The sequence below is a fragment of the Haliaeetus albicilla genome, chromosome 5 (assembly GCF_947461875.1).
Source record: "Haliaeetus albicilla chromosome 5, bHalAlb1.1, whole genome shotgun sequence".
Classification (NCBI taxonomy): domain Eukaryota; kingdom Metazoa; phylum Chordata; class Aves; order Accipitriformes; family Accipitridae; genus Haliaeetus; species Haliaeetus albicilla.
The window spans coordinates 22907837-22919993 of NC_091487.1; the positions used below are offsets into that span (position 1 = coordinate 22907837).

Sequence of the window (12157 nt, forward strand, 5' to 3'; positions counted from 1 at the left end):
ACTTTCTTTGAACTTTACCAGCAGAGACCCAGGGAAACAAGCACACAACAGATAACCTCCAAATTCCAGGGGAGGACTCATGAATATGTAACCTCCAGGCATCTAATGATTTCCAGGTGCACATCACTAACTAGCTCATCCTTAATTAATTAGCCAGCTGGCCTGGTTTGTCAGCAGCAGTAGAACAGTACAGGCACAGCTTCAAGGTGGGTTGTGTGGTTGGACTTTCAGCTCTATCTGAGATCAGAGAAAGCAGGCAAACTCCTGCTATGGAAACAGTGTTTCCTACAAGTAGAGGCATGCCAAAAATCCAGTTACATAATAAATCCAGTGTTATCCTTGAAAAGTACAGCAATAGTCTTGGTCAAAGACAAATGCACCATTTTCACCTTCTTATCTCAGTAATCAGACCAAGGAACATAGAAATTGCAACAGGAGTAGCTGAATATTCTTCAAGGTAAAATAAAAACTCCCCTGCAGACAACTCACTTTTCTTTAGAATGTGATTAATGAGAACATTTCTTGAGCATCTTCCTTACTCAGTTTATTTTCTTTAGTTTTAAATGCCCACGTCTATTTGTACATCATGATACAAGCTGAAGCTAGAAAAAAATGATTACCACTTGTGTTAATGTTAGAGAGGAACCACTAAGAAAAAGGACAATATGACAAATCTCTCAAAAAAATATTTTTGATGATCCACTGGAGCATGAGTAACTGAAATGAGCATAGAGAAGGGGCAGTGCAATGAAAGTTTTTGGAGCAACCAGATCTGTGTTCATTACTCAAAAGAGGGCATGTTGTTTAGAGTTATCAGGCACTGGATACCAGTGATTTACTCCAACCATAAATCAGAAACAATGCTGGACCAGTCAGTTGGTAAAATGAGTTTGTTTAACTGTAGAGGATGCAGCTGGGTAGCATTAGAAATCAGCAAATTCAAACCAGTCACTTTGCATTGTGTTTGATACAACCAGAAAGCTTTAAATATGGGAGTTGGAAACATCTTTATTTAACCCTTTAGGGATTTATTCTTTTTAGTTACTAGATAAGAGAAAAACATGGAGTTTGAGATAAAACATGTGACAACTGTTTTGTATTTTTACCAAAACAGAACCTCTAACCGAGACCTGGTTGTTCTGGTACTCCCAAGGTGTTTAGTTTTCAGTAAAACAAATATCCTTTGCTACTCCTGGTTTTATTTTGATCTGTGCTGAAATAGATCCCAACAGCTTCTCTGTAACTAAAGCACATCTTTGTTAAAGAATCATTCCAGGAATGAATATAGTCTTTTGCTTTTGAGAAATCAAGGAACAGAGAATCTACCACTGTCCTTGGCTATTTTTTCCTATTGCTCAAATTTTTGCTTTGTATCTAATTTGATTTGATTTATATATTTTTTTTTCTGGCTTCATTTTATACTTTCTGACTCTCATTATGTTTTCCTCCACTGGCTTAAGAACTCTTTACCACTAGGCATTTTCTTCTCAGAAAGGTACTTATACACTGCAATCAAGTCACTCCTTTAGGAAAAACTGAAGAGATTGAGCTCTTAAGTCTCTCAGTATAATGTTTTTCTCTAGCACTTCAATTATTTTTTCAATATTCTCTCTAAAATGTAGACACTTTAGCTGGACTCAGTATTCTGGTATTGGCTCACACTACACTGTGTACAGAGTAAATCCCTCCCTAATCCTACTTGTTACTCCTTCTTACATTTCCAGGGACCAAGCATTTTTGTTGTTGGGGGGGTTTTCCCCACAGGAGTGTTCTGGGAGTCTCATGTCACATTGCTCTTCAACTCTAAGCCCTATGTCTTTTCCTGTGTCACTACTTTCCTGGGAACAGAGCTGGATTCTGTAACCCCTGCGTGCATTCAGTTTTCTAGACATACATCTCTGACTTAGCTTATTTGAACTTTTTTCTCTCTCATGAATGGGCCTTATTTTCCAGGTAATTCAGACCACTTCTAATGACTGCCCTCTTCACACTGGTATTTGCCATTAATCAACTCTTTGTTTCATCTTTAAACTTGAAATCATCAAGGATTTAATATTTACTGCTAGAAGATTGCAAAAAATGCAAGTAGCTTGCATCTAGCAGTGTTCATCACACAACCCCACCAGAGTTCATCTAAATATAGATGTAAGCTACGGGTGGGTTAGTGAAAAATAAAGTGTCCTATTGTCCCCTTAACCTCGGAGTGGAGGCAAGACAGAAGCAGAATTTACTTTAATCCATAGGAATGGAGTACTAACTGTGTTTTGATTTCACAGCCTAGGTATCAAAAAGAAAGAAGCAGGGAAAACAAGAAATTTCTGTTTATTTTTGTGTCTTTCATTACCTCAAAAACATTTACTCATGAAGATTCTTCTCCATCACAATGCTTCTGAATTAGTGGAGGGTTTGAAAATTTATTTCAGTCAATATCTCCTAGAGATTCTTGAAGGGGATTTCTAGGTTTGGGAGTAAGTGAAAGATACTTCAGTAAAGTCACAAGGGGTGGAAATCCAGGAGATCTTAGTCCAGTTTACTGTGAAATTACTTGTTACTGTTCACATATTTATCCTCAGTACTGCTAGAGAAAACAGCTCTGTCACTAAGTAAAAGGTTTTGATTACACTCAGTCTTGGCAGTCTCTCTTTAAGATAAAAGCCTCTGGGGCTGATTTTCAAAGCTGGGTTCCAATTTCAGATGCATCAAATTCAGCTGATAAAATGGCCACTACATTTCTGGAGAGAATATACTTAACTTCTGCTGTAGCTGGCCATGATCCGTAGTCCTGAAAATCTGGCACCGAAGATGAGCACCCAAAACTGAACCATTAAAGTTTAGTGTCCTGTTTCGAAAGTCAGCCTAAGTTTTCCTGTGTCTTTCAATCTCCAGCTGCAAAACAATGTACAAGGAATGTCCATGACCTACCTTATACTCACCTCCCCCAGCTCAACTTAACCTATTATTAATGTGAATAAATCATTTTAGTCTAAGATCCTGGGGAAATGTACTGATACCAAATCATTATTACTTTGCCTCCTCAGGCAAATAGATGGTCACTTCCCTTTGAAACTATGCACATTGTTTGCTATGCAAACAACAGTTTTTGTGTGTCATCATGAAATGTCTGAAGAATGGTTAAAAATATCACCAAACCATTATTCTAGCCATGTCCTACTAATAAGGTATTCTACTGCTACCTATAGGAGCAGTTATGTGAAATCAGTGGCTACAGTTCAACTTAGTTTCAACTCGTCATCTCTGAAGAGTAAGGATGGTTTTCGTTTAAGTGTTTATCTTTCAAAGCTTCTGAGCAGGATGAGAAATAATTTCCCTGCTTAGATTTGTTAGAATGGTACATTATTTAAAAGCAGAAAGAAGAATAAAATGGGCCAGAAGAAAAAAAATGGCTCACAGATTCCATTGGGTTGACAGTGGAGCTCTAAGCTGAGGAATAGCCCCTTATCATTTAAAACTACTTTTTCTTGTGATTCTAGCAGATTTTGAAAAGACATAAATGAAAAAAGATCCATGTTGTTGTTCACTTTTCCTGTGTTTTGGTTTGGTTTGGTCTGGTTTAAATTCCTGCACTTTGATGTAGTGAAGAACTAATCTTAGTTCACCTTCTAGCTTTCATGCAACATTGCTATCACCATCAACAATGCAGGTGGTAAGAAGATCAAAGCTGTGTTGTAAATATTCTTGCAAATGAAGTTTCCTAGTGCTTCCACTGCTGTTCATTCACGTTTTTCTTCCTGAATATGCAAGTGAGAGCACGGCAATGCTTACAAAGATGCCCTCTTCCAAGATTTTCCTTGCTCTCAGAGTCATTTGGAAATCTGCATTCACTGATGGCACAGCAATTCATCGTGTACTCTGCCAAAGTTTGCAAATAACTGCGGAGGAGAATGGGATTTCTGTACATCTTTCAGGCTGAACCACATGACATTACAGGTAAATACGACAATGGAAGGGAGCTATTTGCCCACCTAACCATCAAGTTTATTTTCAACACTTGAGTTAGTGCCTGTTCCTGTTTCTAGTCCACATCAGCTCCACATGATCCAGCCCTGGGCTTTCTGTCTTCTTCAGCAGGTGCTCTGTACAGTCCATTGACTATATAGAAAGCTAAGGCTCATAATTTAAGCTTGCAAGTTATACATATAAGTAAATTAATCAGAGCAAATCTGAACCTCTCCTCCTCCCCCAATCACCCAGCTTCTTTGAGAGTCATCAAATTCTGCAGTGGGATTTTTAGCCATTTCATCAGGTTTGGGACTCAGACTGCAGTCAATCAGAAATAGTTTTTCATGTCTTTTTCCAATATGCCATTTTGTCATAAGAGCCTGGCAAGTCCTGAAGAGGCAGATCCCTGGTTTAGGCAGTAGGAGAAATCCCCCTCATGATACACTCACAGCATAATCTTAAAACCCTTCCTGAAACTTGAGAGTTGGATAAAGCTTTTTTTAACCCTGCCAGCAAGGGACACTGCAAAACAAAAGAATTTCCCTCAAAACACTTTGTGGGGATACGTGTACAAGTGCCTGCTTGTAAAGCTCTCTCAGCCCTGGGGAGGGGGAAGCAAACAGGAACTATACGTTGGTATCAGACAGGGTAAAAAACGTACGTCAGATTTCAGGCAGATTGTATTTTCCTGTCTTGTTTAATCTCTGCTGGGGGAGAGAATGGAGTTTTGTGCCTGAATTGTTTGCTTTTCTCCTTGTCATTACCCATATAACAGCTTAAACTCTCCCCTTCTTAATCTGAGGTGACTTACAGAGGTTCCCTATCAAACACAGACACTATACAACACTGTATTAGATTACACAGTTTGTCAGAAAATTGGCACTTCAGATACTAAACGATAGCCTGTGCTCTGCAACCATGCTATCATTCTTGCTCTAAGATCTTGTCAGAGCCTATAAATTAAGCAGGATTTGGCCCTGGAGTTACATGAAAAGGAGGGCTGTAGGAAACAGGAGGATGCTGCCTCAACAAACAGGACTAATTTATGGGAAAATTCTCTTCCATCTGACCCAGGACAGGGCTACCACCCCAGCACAGGCTGTCTATTTTAACCTATGCGTTACTGAATGAGCAGCAGCATTAGGATGCCACCTAATGCTATTACCTGAAGACTCTGTATCATGGGTGTCTCCATCCATAGGAGCTACATCTCCTACTGTGGTGCTACGACATCCAAGCTATAAGAGCTGCTGCCCAAGTATGCACTGTCTCGGAAACAATAGCTCTGACAACAGCTCGTCTCCACAAGGCAGTAGGTCATTGCTCTGACAAGCTGAGCCAGCATTGCCCAGAAACTGCACTTGAGTTACTGCAGAAGAAGGAGAATATAGTCAACCAGCTCACCCCTCTGCCACATTCCCATGTACATTTTAACCCCAGGGATGACAACTGAGGAATCCTTACACTTCAGCCCCTTGTGAGCCTTCTACTGAGGAGCTGGAGGAAGCCCTTCGATACTACCTGTAACTATGAGAAAGACTCAGTCAGAAAATGGACAAAAGAATGGTGCGGTGTTCTTGGGGTTCTCCAACACTACTTTCATCCAGTGGTGAATATCCCACAGCAGTTAGGCATAAAACTAAGGATGAATATAATTTTGTCTGGCAGCCTTCCCAGAAGGAGTACCTAAATGCTGTCTTCACATCTGCAGGTATGTTTACTTCAGAGACAGGTAGGCGTACCATCTACAAAGTTCTTTGCTATCCCTAAAAAAGGAGACAGCCAATTTCAAAGTAATTATTAGGCCTGCATGGTGCAGTGATTTCAGTCAGACAAAGTGCATGCACGTCACATGAACAATCACAGAACGCCCCAGCAGTGTTATGCTCCTTAGCTGCACAAGGACTCAAAGCATCAGTAGCTTTGCTGCAGCCACATTGCTGCAGGACAGGAGGATATGTTTGTGTGCAAAATCAAGGTAGAAGAAACACAAGGCAGTTTGCAGGAACACAGAAGTCTTTCTTCAGTTCTGAAACAGAAGTAATAAGATTTTGAGCTAATGACAAATAAGTGACATTTGCTTCAAGTGTAAATGAAGTTGTTTTGAGTAACAAACACCCTGCAGAGGAGAGGGAGCAGGTGTCAAAACCCCCTGGTTTGGGGCAGCTGCGGCATTGCCCTTTCTTCTTGTGCTTGAGCAACAGCGAGGGCTAGCAGTGCAACGACAGAAGGACAGCTATGCCATTTTCCCAGCCCCCAGCCAGACGCATTCAGGCCATACACCCCGGGTTCAAGCTTCACACAAAGGGCTGCGCAAGCAGTCTATGCCCTTCGACAAACTGGAGCTCCTCTTTGCCCGGCGCTTGCGAGGGTGCGACTCGGCCCGTCAGCGTGGATTCAGGGAGCAAAAAGGCGGGTGGAGGCCAAGCGGGCACCGAGCCGTCCTGCACCGGGTCTCCTTTAAGCACCTTCCTGCCGCTGCCAGCTGGAAGGGAAAGCTGGTGCGAGAAGCAGGCAGCGTCGGGCAGACCTGCCCTGCAATCCGGCCCGGCTGGCTGGAGCGTATGGTTCCAGTGCTCTCTGGTGGCAGATGAAATCCTCACCCACCTTCCCAGCCTGCGAAGAAGGGCGCGGATGTGCTGAATCCCGAGCTTCTCTCTCTCCCTGCGATTACGAGGTGATGAAGTCTAGGAGCATAAGCAAATACTCAGACAAGCACAGATACGCATTTCAAAAAACTGTGCAGATACAGCTACGATTAAAATTCTCAGCACAGCAACAGTGCTTATTTTTAATAGCTTTGTGAAAGCAAAGGCTTTTCTGCTCTGTCACACGGGCACATTTTTTGTATGGAAATGGATGCCACAAGCAAAAGAGAAATACTTTCTTGTCTCTAAGTGAATGCCCGCATGCCAGTTTCACCAGCGTGAAAACTCTTGGCACAGTGTAACACAGAACAGTCACTCCCGCAATGCCTGTAATCTGCAGATCTCTGAATACTTTACACAGCTCTCTGATGAAGTTTAGAGTGTCGCAGTAAAGGAAATACTCATATACCTGGGGCATAGCTGTAGACAGGTTACAAGACTTGCAAGTTGAAATACAGCAGGGAATATTGGGGTTTGGTCTCTGCCTCCTACCAGCAACGCCAGACTTGCAAACACAAGAAGCCACATGCCAGACTCTTAGATTTTCTTCTGACTGAGTCACCAACTACAGGCCATGAAGGGTTTACCAACACAGAATCACAGAACCACAGAATGGTTGAGGTTGGAAGGGATCTCTGGAGGTCATAAGGTCCAACCCCCTGCTCCAGCAGGGCCACCTAGAGCTGGTTGCCCAGAACCATGTCCAGATGTTTTCTGAATATCAATCACCAAGGATGGAGAGTCCACAAACTCTCTGTGCATCCTCTGCTAATGCTTGGTCACCCTCAAAGTAAAAAAGTATTTCCTAATGTTCAGATGGAACCTCCTGTGATTCAGTTTGTGCCCATTGCCTCTTGTCCTGTCATGCATGTCCTTCCATGTTGCACGTGTACACCAATATTCCATATTTCACAGCACACAAGCCTTTCCTACATCCAAACCCATCTGTACTGGCCACTGGGATGCTTTAAAGGAGTTACTTCTGCTGGGTACAGAACCAGGTGACCAACAGCCCATTAGAGGGAGTATAGGGGAGGGAGTAATATGTTTTGCTTCATTTATACGTGAGAGAGACAAACAAGCAGACTTTTCAACAACTGAATGCAAGCCTTCCTTGCTACAGTGAGGAACAATTTCTAATATTTTGGTAATTATAAGTTAGTATTTTCCTTTCTCAGTGTCCGCTCTGGCACCTCCGCCAAGGCTTTGCTGGCAGACCTGAGCCTGCACTGATTATGTACTGAATCAAGCAAAGGCAAGTTGGGCCATCAGCAGAGGCTGCTTATACATATTATACATATGCTCAACACAACCTCAGCAAGTAGGATACTGCCACAGGAATGTGACAACATATGATATTGCTGGTTTGGAGGGCAGGCAGGCAGAACTTGTCACAAGACTTCAGTCTGTACAGAACATAGAATTAGACATTTTAAAATGAAGAAATTTCTATTAGGACACAATCAACTAACAATTCTTGAATTCAGTCATGTACACTTTGCACCAGAGAAACTCAGCTGAAGCCATGAGACAAGCAATAGACTTCATCTGGATTCACAAACCTGTAACTCAGTGCAGAACTTGCTCTTACCTGTGAGGGTGAGACTGAAACAAGCTGGCTGGAGAGCTGAAATAGTAATAATAATAATAATAATTATTATTATTATTAAAAAGCTGAAGGTACTTTCCAACTCCAGTACCCAGACCAACTCCCATTTCAAAAGCCCTAAGAGTTGCACCTAAAGACTTAGGCACAGAGTCAGTTCCGACTTCAGCTGCACACAGCACCTGAGTCCCACTGGCTGTTCAGATACAGGCTCTCAGCTCAAGGCAAGAGCAAGAGGGCTCGACTTAAGTTACACCAAAACATTTTGTGTTTGCTGTAGGCTAAAAGAATACCTAGCCCAGCTGATTTTTGGTAACTTTAGCATACAAGTGATTTTTTTTCCCTCATCAGGTCAGTCACATTCCCACTGAACTCGCTGAAGGGGATCTAATTAAGTCAGGCAAATAATTTTGTATGAGCTGGATGTCCTTTTTTACTCTCCACAAAATACACACATTTCTTCAAGCATTTGTGTGCCTTGCTTTGAATACCAATATTAAAAATTAAACATTTCATACTGATTTCTTTTAAATTAGTCATAGAAAAAATCCACACCCAATGTATGAGCAATCAAAAAAACGAGAACAGAATAAAATTGCAGTATAAGCTATTTGTCAGAAACTGTTCACTTGTTTTTATGTTGATCTCTCCAGTATCAACCTGGGAGAGATGGGGCGGGGAGGAAACAACAACACACAGAAAAGATACCCTTGACTAACTCCTTGATCCCCAGAAGTAGCTATCTGCAACACTTTGTGCGGTAAGATTCACAGCAGGTTTTACCGTTGCTATGGTTATTCAAAATCTTCTTTTCAACAGGAGTGAAAGAAACTCTCCAGGTCTCTGCAATGCATAGTAACACAGCTGTCTCACTGTCAGGGTCTCCACATGGGGTTAGGCTTCAACAGCATCACCCTAAATCTAAACATCAAACATCAAATTAAGGTCACTTAAATATTTAAGAAGAATGAAAAATTACAATTACTTAATGTAGAAGATGGAGATGGTGTGAGAAGAAAAGAAAGAGCGGGAAGGAAGGAAGGAAGGAAGGAAGGAAGGAAGGAAAGAAGCCCACACCTTTAGAAAGTGTCCTTTTCCCAATTTTGCAAGTATAGTCCCAAAATACTGAGTGGGATACAGATTTCAGGAGGTACAGAAATACATTTGAGTTCTGTCGCTAACTGTAGTGTTTTCTTCAGCATCTATATTGTAAACTTAATAGAACTGCTAGCATCTGAATGAAAGTATTAACCAGTGAAGTCAGTGCTGAGCAGGACAAGGCTCATAATACATTTATTATCCCCTCAGGTTGCTGATTAGCAATGTAATGTGATGAATTATTTAGCTGATGCATGGTTTTCTTCCTCATCCATTTTTTTATATTCTTCCCCATTCCTTCAAACAGGCAATGAGCTTGAGTTTTCTAGAACATGAATCAAATCAAGAGTCATGATTTCACCACTTCTATTATTCAGCAACTTTATATTCGATGCTGGACGGTTCTGTTCATTCTTCCCTAGCTGGGACTGACACAGCGCAAAAGCACGGAGCAACTTGGATGCTACCATTTAAATACAGATTATATCACATTAAGGAAGGTTGCAACTCAAACGGGTCTCTGGTGACAAAGAACTTCCTCAGGTGTCTTCACTCCAGCATACCATGCTCAGAGGGCTGTGCTGTGCAGTGTTTTCACCTCCTACAGCATAGGCTCAACTCCTAAATCAGGGATGCATTTAATGATCTCTTTCAAGACTGCATAAGAGCACATCACTATGTAGAGCTATACTCTCTGCTTTCCTGTTCCTATTCAATGATCTTCTGCTTATTCATCTGAGGTCACATTAGTTTTCAGCAACAGCACCACACTGAGGGCTCTTGTTCATCCAATTAGCCACCCTGACTTCTAATTCCTTTCAGGGTCACTGTTTCCCTGGAAGCAAGTACCCACTTTGCATGTGTAGCCTGTCGTCCTTGGTCCCAAACACACAACCTTGCATTTGGCTACATTAACATTTGTGCTGATTAAACAAGACCCACTTCCCCAGTTTGATCTGTCAAACTGATCCAACTTTACCACTGTTTACTCTTACTGATACTGTATCCTCTGCAAATTTTATAGGCACTGATTTCCTCACTTCTGAACCTTTAATAAAACCACTGAATTGTATTAGGCTGGAAAAGATCCCTGTGGAACCCTCCTGGAAATACCCTCTGTGGATGATGATTCCTCATTTACATTTCCTTTTTTGAAATCCATCAGCCAATTATAATCTATTTATTATGTGCTACATTAATTTTGCATAGTTCTAAGTTTTGAATTGGAATGTCATGTGGTATGAAGTCAAATGCTTTTGAGAAGTGCAGGTAGATGTCAGCACAGCTTCTCTTATCAGCCAACCTTGTCAAAAACAAAGTTGTGTTTGCTTAAGCAGATCTGTTCTCCATGAAGTGAGATGTGCAACAGTTGCTGCTTAAGACTGTGAGTTGAAACAAAATCCTGCATCTGGACTCTTAATGAGCAATGAGGAACTGTAGAAGCAAGATTTTAAATGGGAAGCAGATCAGTTACATTTTCTTACTGCCAAACTCAAAGGTTTTCAATCACTGTCCACTGCATTTATTTGTAATACATACTATGTGTGTGTGGAGAAAGGGCTCACTGGGGATGTCTCAGCACTTCAAGCCACAAACACTTACCTACCTCTGTGGTAGAAGGAGATGAACTGAACAGCACATTTTCTTAATCCCTCCTCATTCTGGTTCACTAGCTCCTGTCTGTCATCTCTAAGGTCACCTTGTGGAAGAGTTTGGCTCAGCTTTACCTCTGTGTAGAGACCAGGCCCTGGAAAGAGCAAAGGCAAAGAAAGTGTCATGTTTTGATGAGACTTGATTATAAATCTAGAAGATAGTTTTCAGCTTAAGGGTGTAACTGAATTACCATGTGAGAAACATAGAGGCAGGACCTTTGCTGATCAGTTGATGTCTAAAGCTCTAGAGGGCTGTCTCATCTATTTCTGCATCGCCTTCTAGAAGAACAGGCAGATTACACAACAGCTGCTGTACAATCTGAACCTCTCTCAGAAGTCCTAGCAACTCAAAGAGTAGTTACTTGAGATGGGGTGACAGGACTGCTCCAAGCTGAAAGGGAGAGCTCTGTCTCTTCCTCCTCACTCCCCTCCACCCATATACATGCAAGAGCTGTCCTTTTTGGACTCACAAGATGATTCATTTTTCAAGACTGCGAGACAACTAACCTACAGAAAAGTGTCAGCAAGTTGGATTACCTCAGTAAAGCACTGGACAGAGGGAAAAGATGGGACTGCATGACAGAGAAGGTGAAGGTGGAGAGAGAAACAGAAGAGTAGAAAAGGGGAGAGAGACCTTTTCCTCCAGTGTCAATGAACTATTAACTACTACTAAAGTAGCCTTTGAGCTATTTCTGAAAGGACAACGTAAGCTGGGATGGTTTGGTGCTGTTCCCTGAACAGCATGGTGGCTGCCAAAGAACAAAAGAAAGTTATCTGCTCCTCTTCCTACCATGACCCTACAGCAGCTGAAGAGTCCCTCATGCAAAGAGAGGTCTGCCCACCAATTTGGGGCAATTTCAGTTCCTCTCTGGAGCACCAGAAGGTAGTTGTGAAAATTCAATATGCATTTGTGTTCCTCACTGTACTGAATCATTGCCTCACAGCAGTGCAAGGAGCTTGAGGCTGGTAGAGCTGCTATGTTCTTGCACATCAAAGGCCCAAAAGAAAACTGATCATCAGTGCCTTTTTTTGTAAAGACACCAGCAGATACTACATTCTGTCACAGCCTAGATACTACATCTGTATATCTGAATTCCCATGCCTTCTAATTGGGTAATAATTTTGTCCCACTTTTCCAATATCAGTAAAGAATAAAGTTGGGTGTAGTTTAACAGCTGATATATATATATATA

The 12157-nt window shown here is 41.7% G+C and overlaps 1 long non-coding RNA gene across 1 annotated transcript in view; it reads right to left on the bottom strand.

Annotated features, from left to right (window-relative positions):
• The window catches only part of LOC138685446 (uncharacterized), a 30120-nt gene extending 19069 nt beyond the window's left edge, over window positions 1–11051 (bottom strand). Inside the window, exon 1 of the long non-coding RNA XR_011324704.1 lies at window positions 10919–11051. This is a non-coding gene — a long non-coding RNA (uncharacterized lncRNA). The remainder of the gene's footprint in view (window positions 1–10918) is intronic.
• Window positions 11052–12157: the final 1106 nt, after the last annotated feature.